This window comes from Rhinolophus sinicus, chromosome 3 (assembly GCF_057876585.1).
Source record: "Rhinolophus sinicus isolate RSI-liver-muscle chromosome 3, RSI-T2T, whole genome shotgun sequence".
Lineage (NCBI taxonomy): Eukaryota > Metazoa > Chordata > Mammalia > Chiroptera > Rhinolophidae > Rhinolophus > Rhinolophus sinicus.
The window spans coordinates 130263675-130274420 of NC_142503.1; positions in this window are offsets into that span (position 1 = coordinate 130263675).

A 10746-nucleotide genomic window follows, 5' to 3' on the forward strand; every position below is an offset into this window, starting at 1 on the left:
TGTAAGCTATTGTCCCAGGGAAAGACTTCTGTGGTGAAAACCACTGTTGAGAACATTGGCCTTAGCGTTTGTCAATGTCTCCTTTAACAAAGGCCCATGTGCAAAGATATGATATTTAACGCTTGCAATTTCATCAGCCCAGAGTATTCTTGCAATGTCTACCCTTAATCTGCTGATAGGGACATGCTAACTGTCAATACCTTCTTGCACATGGTTTTCCTAATGCAGGAGCCATGTATGGGAACAACAATGTACACTGCTTGCTGGTACTGCTGGAAGGACCGTCATAATAACATGGTACAGGTTAAGTGAACTTCAGTGAACAGAGCGACATTTAACTATGCCTCAGTTGCAAAGACATGCGGTGTGCTGGGCTCTCCCTGGTCTTTTGGAGTCAGCAAGGTGGCCCCAAGCCTGTCTTCTTTTTGTGTGGGAGCTCATATAGATCTCCTCGGAAGTCCATTGAACAACAGCACAACTTGTCCTCTGTCATCAAGTTTCTGGAATGACATAGGAAAAGAATGAACCTTTCTTCTTTTTCTCAACTACAAGAAGTTCTTTCCCTCTGTGGAGAGGGGAGAAAGAGAAATCAGACAGAATTATGGACAGGTATGTCTGAAGAGGGATGATACAAAGTGTTTTCCTGAGGTGGACGGGTGGCTCAGTTGGTTAGAGTGCGAGCTCTGGGCAATAGGGCTGCTGGTTCGATTCCCACATGGGTCAGTGAGCTGCAACCTCCGCAACTAGAATGAAGACAACGAGCTGCCACTGAGCTCTGGGGTAGCCGGATGGCTTAATCGGTTGACGGTTCGACTCCCACAAGGGATGGTAGGCTGCACCCCCTGCAACTAAGATTGAACACAGCATCTTACCTTGAGCTGAGCTGCTGCTGAGCTTCACAAGGTTGCCAGTTCGACTCCCCCAATGGATGGCGGGCTGCGCCCCCTGCAACTAACAATGACTGGACTTGGAGCTGAGCTGCGCCCTCCACAACTATGATTGAAAGGACAACTTTGACTTGTATGGAGCTGATGGGTCCTGGGAAAAACACACAGTTCCCCAATAAAAAGTCCTCGGAATACACACTGTTCACCAATAAAGTCCTGTTTCCCTTCCCCCAATAAAATCTTTTTAAAAAAGTGTTTTCTTAAAAAATGAGAAGCTTGTGTTCTGTTGGATATTTAGCACATGGAGTCATTAACCCTGAGATCTCAGGGCTCACAGGAAATTTATTAATTACATATGTAGGTTGGCATCTTTGGAAATAAAGTGATAATATAAGTTTTGTGGTACAGTGATGAACATAAACAGTGTAGATTCTAAATCACTTTGTCTGGTTTCCAGTCGCGACTCTCTATCTGAAACTCTTACTCTAATAAGGGTTGGTCAGTCACTAATCCTCTCTATGACTCTGTCTTATCTGCAAAATACTGATAACAGTGATACATAAATAACAGCTCTGTAAGGGAAATTTAATATAGAATATGTGTTTATATGTAAAACATACAACCCAGAACATTGTACAAGGTAAAAAATTATTTTAATAAGAAATACTGATTCTACTCATCAAAGTGTCGAGATGGCACCTAGTTCTGCTCTGACCCCTCTGTAATGTTCACAATGAGACAGAACATGCTTGCTTGTTTTCCTTACTCCCAAAGATGAAGGCATTAGGATTAGAACTCAGAGTTTCATCTCTTTTTGACCAAGTCCTACTTAGGTGGACAACTCATATTGGCAGCTCCACATTTTTCATGGACCCTTCCCCAATCTGAAAGAGAAGAAATCACCTTTGAACATCTTGCTTTACTCATGAAATCAGCACAAAGAGAAATAGGTGAAAGGTGAATTACACCTTTCATCAGTTCAGTGGTAAATTTGAGGAACTGTCTGAGTACTCTTTCGTAATGCAAATACAGTACCTGCATGATTTAGTCTCTCTTTTGTGTAGAATTTGATGACTATCGCCATTTCTTTCACCTTGGACTTCATTTTTCTATTGTCCTTGGGTCCTTTATTCTTCTGTGAAAACATTTTTTCCAGGTAGTATTTTTTAAGTTACAGCTCTAGATATAACAGCGTACAAATGAAAAAATCTGCACAGCAGGTGGGAAATGAAATGATTGACAGTATGCAGACAAATATTTAAGTGTTCATTGCCATGTGTTGTGTGAGTAATTAACACATTGATCCATAATTTCATGTATATTATTGCTTAAGATCAAGTTGGTAAAAGCATGAGTTGATGAAATGGATAATATTAATTAATAGTACAGGTGAGATGTGACTGTGGTCAGGGATACTTGATGTCTAGAAAACCCTGAGATAAACAGTTGGGTTTGGCCAAGTCTATACTCTACTTTCCTGAATTTCTCAGTTTGTGCAAATCTACTTATTTCTCAACAATAGTCATCACTGCTGATATTTTTGGTAAACGGTGCCTTTCCTTCGGAGGGATCCTTGGCCTCTTACATTGTCAAGTATGTTCTTCCTCCAAAGCCAGGATATTTTCCTGCACGGAATATCCTCCCTTACTCCATCTCAGTCTCCTACTTGCCTCGCATCCTTTCCTTAAGAGGGACAAGCTGGGTTGTCCGTTAAAGTACATGGGCTTAAGAAAGACAGATCAGAGTTTGACTCACAGTTTTGCTAGTCACCAACCAGATGACAAATGTTTGTTTGACTTGGGCGTATTATTAATAAGTTTATGATATCTAACGTGTTCCCAGTGGAAATGCTAATCATGTCTCCTACACTTCCCCCAACCTGCTCCTCCCTCAACACTCCTCATCTCAGCTGAGGTAACTCCATCCCCTCCAATTCTTGAATAATTTTCCTTTCTTTTACAGCCTATAACCTGTTAGCAAAGTCTGTTGATTCTACCTTCACAACACATGCAGAATCTGACCACCTCTCACTGACTTACTTCACGGCTACCCCCATCACTTCTCACTGGGGTTATTGGGCTTCCTGCTTCCACCCTTGACCCCTACTACTCAAGAGTAGCCAGAGTGATCCTTTTAAAACATAACTCAGATCATGCAACTCTGCTCAAAATCCTTTAGAGTTTCTTCATTTCATTTTAAGTAAAAGTTAAAATTTTTACCAAGCTCATGTGCTCTTACATGATTTAGCTTCCCACTCCTGTTGCTTTTCAGAATGAGTCCCCTACTGTTCTCCCTCTTATTCAGTCTTCTCTAGTTTCCTGGCCTCTTTGCCATTTCTTGAAGACACCAGGCTAATCCCCATCTGAGAGTCACCCCACCCCCACCCCAGCCCTATGTGCATGCTAACTTCCTCATTCCCTCTAAGTCTTTGCTTACAAGTCATTTTTCAAGGACACCTACTTTGACTGTTTTACTTAAAAATGCTACCCTTGCAGAAATGAATAAATATCATCACCTGGATTTCTAATCTAAAATTCACTATAATCTTCTTTCTGTCACTTAAAGCCATTTAAACCCCTTTCCCTCTAAGTACTTAGTCTTTCTGGTGTCCCAAGAACCTGAATATATGGTTAAACCGTCCTAAGCAATAAAGATAGTTATGGCTTAATGAGAAGCTTATCAGAACTCAGATGGTGCAAATAGAGCCCAGTTTATCAGTTTTTTATGTTTTTCTTTCTTCCATCATAGTTTACTATTGGGCAGACGTCCTCATATATGTATAAGATGGCTGCAGCAACTCTAGACCTCACATTCTCTCAGGATTAAGTCCAGCAGAAAATAGCACCTGCCTTCATCCCCTAATATTCACAGTAAACATCTCTAATTGGGCCAAGTGCCCATCCCAGAAGCAACCATTGTGTCCGGAGAAATGAGATACAAGCACTAATTAGCTCATCATGGGAACTGTGGTAGAGCCAGTCCACACAAACCACAGACTAAGGCAGGGTGGAAGGTTAGTTTTCCAAAGAAAACTAGGATAGTTCCCAAAAGAGGAAGTGAAGACGGGCCTGTCCCCAAATAATCAATATTCCCCACCCGGCTGCTTGTACTTGGACCATTCTCCATTGGTCACAGCTCTCTGCACCCTTTTCCCACCTTACATCTGCTATCTTTCCTGTGTGGTACCAGGACCACCGGACTGAAAGTTCCTGAGAGAAAGGGGTTAAATTTTTGTTATCTTTTTGTCCCAACTCCCAGCTCTTTACTAAGTACAGAGCAGGCTTCCTTAAATGTGTACTCCTGTGGTACTTTTACACTGTCCTCCATGACAGATGTTCTTCTGGTACTCAATCTCTTTTGAACTGCCACAACCCAATTATCACAGATTTCCTAAGACTCATTCCCAATTCCCACATTCCACTTCTCTGGGCTATAGTTCTAAATATGATATTGTAGGGTAGTATGTTTAATGTTATTGTTTTCCAATGAGAAAATAAAATGTTTTCAGTCCAGTTTTGGGGTTAACTTTTTTTTACAAGCAGACCAGTGTCTGTCACTGATAAGAGTTTGTAAATGTTCCTGGGTTTCACTTAACTAATTTTTGAAGACTCTTTGCAACATCTCTCCCTCTCTACTTTATGTCTTAATTTTACTGCATGTGTTCTTCTTTCATCTCTGAGAAAAATGGAAATCAGCAACACCACATCTATTTCTACCTTCATGGTGAGTCACCATCTTTCTGGAAACACACTCTTCCACATTCAATTTATTAAAATACATTTTAAGATAAACAGATGTACCTTAAACTAAATTTCCTCATATAAATTTTTGGTGGCTAAGCTATATATTGTCCAGTAATGGCACCTAATCACAACTATTAATTTTAGATAATGTGCTTTTTCTTCTTGGTTGTCTTCCAAGGAATAGGTTAGTCTCACACTACAAAAGTACCTTTCTCCTCATATAAAGAGGAGTGATTTAATGGAGAATAAATTTCTAAATCTTTTCTCTTCCTGCTGCCTGCCACATACCCTCTTCAGAAAGTTAAGGTCTGATAAAGGACATTGATGTGAATCGGAGCTCTGCCGCTTATGAGTAATGAGACCCTAAACATACTACTCAGCCAAATGGAACATCCCAGAGGATTGGACACTTTAAGCCTAATGGTCAGTTAGGCAGGGCCATGAACACATGCAATTGTGAAATCTGTAAATATTCACACGCACTTGTTAGAATTGTTGTGTGAATTAAACAAAAACAACTGAGTATAGTAAAGTTCAGAAAGAGGTAGTACCTCTTTTCTTGGCCAATTATAAAGCAGATGGAAGTTAAAGGATGTTGAAATCTAGGTATTAGATCTCAACTCAGTTTCTTGCCAGAGATTAGTCAGCTGTTGCCCAGTTAGACAAAAGGCCTTTGAGGACTATCTGCACAGAAGGCCCATCAAAGCATATGAAATCTACTTACCTGACAACTTGTTGATTGACTATGTACACTACCCACCACCTTCATTAGCAGGTTCCCTAGCCTAGTTGATTTTGGAGTTCTAGGAAGGCACATGTACTGATTTCTTCCCTTACCTTACTGAAATGGGGATCCAAGTCTCAGGCAGCTTCTCCCATAATGAGAACACTCAGTTTTAATTGTGGAAACAAAACCAATGCAATCTTTACATAAAAGTGATTAGTTTTTGATTTTTATTTTTTTGCCTAAATTCACTAACAGTTGCTTTTAAGAAAAATTAGATTTCATTGGGTTAACAATTCTCAAATAGAAACCCAATTTGCAAGCAAAATATTTCTCCTTACCTGAACACACACACACACACACACACACACACACACACACACACACACACAGTCATGCAAGGAATCATACACACAGTAATGTGTAATTAGGGAGTGAAAAACAGAGAAAGATAGAGTTGAAAGAGATCTTTAGTCTATGATCTTCATTTCAGAGATGAGACGCAGAAGAATGAGGTGACTTGCTGACTTCCAATTGCAAGCTTGTGACAGACAGGGACAAAACTGCAGGTTTCTTTCCTCATATTTATAGTGATGTCTTAGGCACTCTGTGTGATCCTGGTAAACACTCTAGATGTGAAATGGTAAACATTAAATTAGTCCTACTCGGCAATCTGTTTAAGATCATTGACAGGCCTGAGAGTTTGATGCTCCTTCCCACACTTTTTCATAGTAAACTTGTGTGATTGATTACAAAGCACTAAAGATAACGCCACAAATGATTAGATTTAGCACACCCACCAGTCATCTAGATCTAGATACTTTTATCGTGTTAAAGAAATATCTCTCTGTTCCTTGGCAAAATATCAATATATTTTGTGACTTTTGTAAGCTAGACACTTTTATGCCCACTATGTTTATTACCCTCTATGCTGTGTTCTCAGTAACCGCAGCAGTCTTTTAAAAGATTCAGCCCTGTTCAGCCTTGCTTGCTAAGAAGAATCAGGTGAAAAGGTTCTGATACCCTCTTGGCCCTCTGGATCCAGGAGGCGTAGCGCACCCTTCAGGCCAGCGCAGTGGCAGCCTTGGGAATTGGTCTGAGCCCACGGAAGGTGGAGTGCACCCTCCCTTCTTGGTAGGGCCTCCTTCCCACATGTTTTACTTTCCTCCCCCAACCCACTCAGTTTGTTTTTCCAGGTAAGCGTTTTAGAATTCCCCTGCTTAACGCCAACCTCTTTTTTGCTTACATTTTTGTGTAGTCCTCTAGTGGAAATCTAGATATCTCTGGCATATGGGAGTCAAGTATCCCAAACTCTTCAAAGTGAGATACCACGTTCATTTCAGAACTCTGGGAAATAAGACGTCAGAAATATCTGGAATTCCACCTGGCCATGATTTAAACAATGGCTATAAAATAAACGATAAAAAGAAAAAGAAATTCCATTCTTCTCCTCCCGCTGACCCCCCAATCCAGACATTAAAAACCTTCCTCCAGCTGTATTTTGAGCAGTGGGATATTTACACAAACCAGGACCAACTGTATTACTTTAAGATGAGTTTGCTTTTTTCCTGAGGGTGATGTGATCCTGGGACTTCCTAATCACTTGAAAGGATTCATAGATAATATCTGTTAATCTGGTGCTATTTACAGTGTTTTTATCAAAGGGGGAATCTCAGAGAACCTAAGTCATACAGGGTGTCATAATACAACCTAGCCCTACCCAGAATACAATTTCAGATACTATTATCAAGCTATTGTTTTGAGGGAGAAGGACAGTGAACAGCTAGATTGATTTAAAATATGGCTATTGCCAGGTTTAATTGTCTAATGCATCAGTTACCTTGGACTTCTTATCTTTACCATTGAGTTTACAGGCAAACTTCAGTTTAAGTTGACAAAATTTTTCACCTACTTTGCTCCTAGAACCATATTTGACCCATGTGGGAAATACATAGTTTGGTAGAAGACTTGATTCTTGAGTTCAAATGCAACATAAGTAGCTATATGTCAAGCACGTATGGTAAAATTTCTTTCCGAAAGCAAAAAATCATCAGATTTGTATGGAATCAAAAAAGACCTCGAATTGTTACTGGAGAGTGGGCTCTTCTCAGCATGGTGTCCAGGTTCTTGGCATCTCAAGCAAAGAATTGAATGAGACACAGAAATAAAGTGGTGAAAGAGCAATTTATTAGCGGACCTGAGCAGCAGAGAATGGCTAAGGAGGAAAAAGTACACTCCAAAGGGTTTGGAGTGGGCCCCTGAGCAAAGGCAAGGCTCAAAAGGCTCAAAGGGCCTGGACTGGCAAGGACTTAGAGTTTTTATCCTTTTGTTCTTTAGAATGGGCTGTTCCTTTTAAGGCATGGGACCACTTGCTTGACACCTGTGATTGACAAGAGGCTATTACCTCATTTTTTTAGACTGCACATGTTCCTTCCCAGAATTCAGTCTGTTATAATGATATTAATGAGCTTCCGGGCATAAGTATAATATTATAATGATGGCATAATGAGGCCCAGGTGAAATGAAGGTCATTTCACACCTTTATTGCACAGGTGTGAGTGGCCGGTTTAATTTACTTGGGTATTTTGTACCCATTCATTCCTCATAGGGATAGATAATTACAATGAAAATGGGAAGTTTGGGGCCGAGAGGAGAGGTCTTTTGGGTAGTTGCATTCTGTGGATTATGCAGGAATGCAGAGACCTGATGTCTATCTCTAACTGCCTGTCTTATTTTCCCCGTGAGAGACAGGATCCCCATAAAATCTCTATGGGAAGTTGAGGGACAGAAGGTCTTTTCTTCTATGTCTGCTTCCTGCTGGGCAGGGGCGTAGAGTTGTCCCTACCTATTGGGGGATCATGGAATTCTCACCATATCTGATCTCAGATGAGAGGGAGGGGTCTCAAGATCCACCTGGAAGACTGCATTGTCTTCTTTGGTTGCAACTGGCAATTTTTCTGGGGTATCCTCTGTATCCCCAAGACCCCTAAATGAGGAAAAATAGATTTTAATTAATAAATCCATTAGCTCTGTAGAGCCTGTGGCCATTCAATTAGCCATTCAGGTGTCATTAGTTGTCCAGGAGTTCAGCCCAGAACGGGTAGGAGAGAACATTAGGCTTCAATGATTACGATCAACAAATATGAATCACAAGTTTTAGGGTAATTATCTAAAGCAGGGGTAGGAGCTAAAAAACTGGAGGAAAGGAAACTTAAGGAGAAAGAAATTTAAAATTCCTATAGGAAAGAAAACGTAAAAGTTTTTCCGTTGGGGGCGGGGGGGGGGTGGCGGTGGGGTGAGGGCGGGGATTACTCGTTGGCCCTTATCAGAATAGCCAAAGCAATCCTAAGAAAAAAGAACAAGGCTGGAGGTATCACACTCCCTGACTTCAATTTATACTATAAAGTGACAATAATCAAAACAGCGTGGTATTGAGAGAAAAACAGACACAGAGACCAATGGAATAGAATTTAAAACCCAGAAATAAACCCACATATATAAAGGCAGATAATTTTCAACAAAGGAGCCAAAAACATACAATGGAGAAAAGAAAACCTCTTCAATAAATGGTGCTGGGGTAATTGGAAAGCTGGGAAAATTGTAAAGCCACGTGCAAAAGAATGAAACTAGACTGCTATCTGTCGCCATATTCCAAAATTAACTCAAAATGTATCAAAGATATAAACATAAGACCTGAAACAATAAATTGATCAGAAGAAAGCATAAATTCTAATCTTATAAACCTTGGGTTCAGAGAGTATTTTATGGATTTGACTTCAAAAACAAGGGAAATAAAGCAAAAATAAGTGAGTGGGATTATATCAAACTAAAAAGCTGCACAGCAAAAGAAACCATCAACAAAACAAAGAGGCAACCAACTGAATGGGAGAAAATATTTGCAAACAATGCCTCTGATAAGATCTAATATCCAAAATATATAAAGAACTCATACAACTCAACAACAAAAATACAACACAATCCAATTATAAAATGGACAGAGGACTTGAACAGACACTTCTTCCAAGAAGACATACAAACGACCAACAAATATATGAAAAAATGCTCAACTTCACTAGCTATTAGGGAAATGCAAATCAAAACCACAATGAGATATCACCTCATACCTGTTAGAATGTCTATCATCAACAAGACAAGTAATAACAAGTGTTGGAGAAGCTGTGGAGAAAAAGGAACCCTCATACACTGTTGGTGGGGAATGTAAATTGGTATAGCTACTATGGAAAACAATATGGTGGTTCCTCAAAAAAATTAAGAATAGAATTACCATACAACCCAGAAATCTCTTTTCTGGGTATCTACCCCAAAAATCTGAAAACATTTATTTGAAAAGATACATGTACCCCTATGTTAATTGCAGCATTATTCATGGTGGCCAAGACATGGAAACAACCAAAGTGTCCTTCGATAGATGATTGGAGAAAGACGATGTGGTACATATACACAATGGAATATTACTCGGCCATAAGAAAAGATGAAATACTGCCATTGGCCACAATATGGATGGATCTTGAGATTATCATGCTAAGCAAAATAAGTCAGACAGAAAAAGTCAAGAACCATATGACTTCACTGATATGTGGGATATAAAACTGAAAGCAACAAAGGAACAAGGCAAACAAACAAAGAAACAAAAACTCATAGACATAGACAACAGTTTAGTGGTTACCAGAGGTGAGAAGGGGGAGGTAAAAGAGGGAAAAGGGGGTCATATTTATGGTGATGGAAGGAGAGCTGACTTTGGATGGTGAACACAATGCAATATATAGATGATGTATTGTAGAAATGTATACTTGAAACCTATATCATTTTACTGACCAATGTCACCCCAATGAATTTAATAATAATAAAAAAAGAAATAGTACCCATTAAGAGCTTTGAAGTAAGAAAAATACATTTAAATACATTTATTTTTGTCTTGTTCTCACTGGCCATGAATCGTTTTCATTATGAAAGGTCTTTATGCACCGAAAACCTGTTTTCAGTCTTTTCTTCCATTAAGCATCACAGCTTCTACTGCTAGTGTCATAGAGTCTTGCATGGTTCTAAGGGGAAATGCAGACACCTGACTGCTGTGGTAAGACACACTAAAGAAAGGAGCTCACTTTTCACTCACTGAAGTACTCTGGGAACTAGAACCTTTGTCAGATCTTTCCTTGAAGCGCAGCGTCCAGGTAGCTCTCTAGATCTGGGAAATTTTCTCATCTTTGCTCATTTAGATTCAGAGAACTATAGAACAAATGAGTTGTAAGAGAATTTAGTGATAATCCATGCTAACATTCTCATTTTATTATTTTTTTTCCCTCTCTTATTTTATATATGAGGAAATTTAGAGGTAAATTAAGTTGGTTGAAGAGGTTTTCCAATTGTGGCT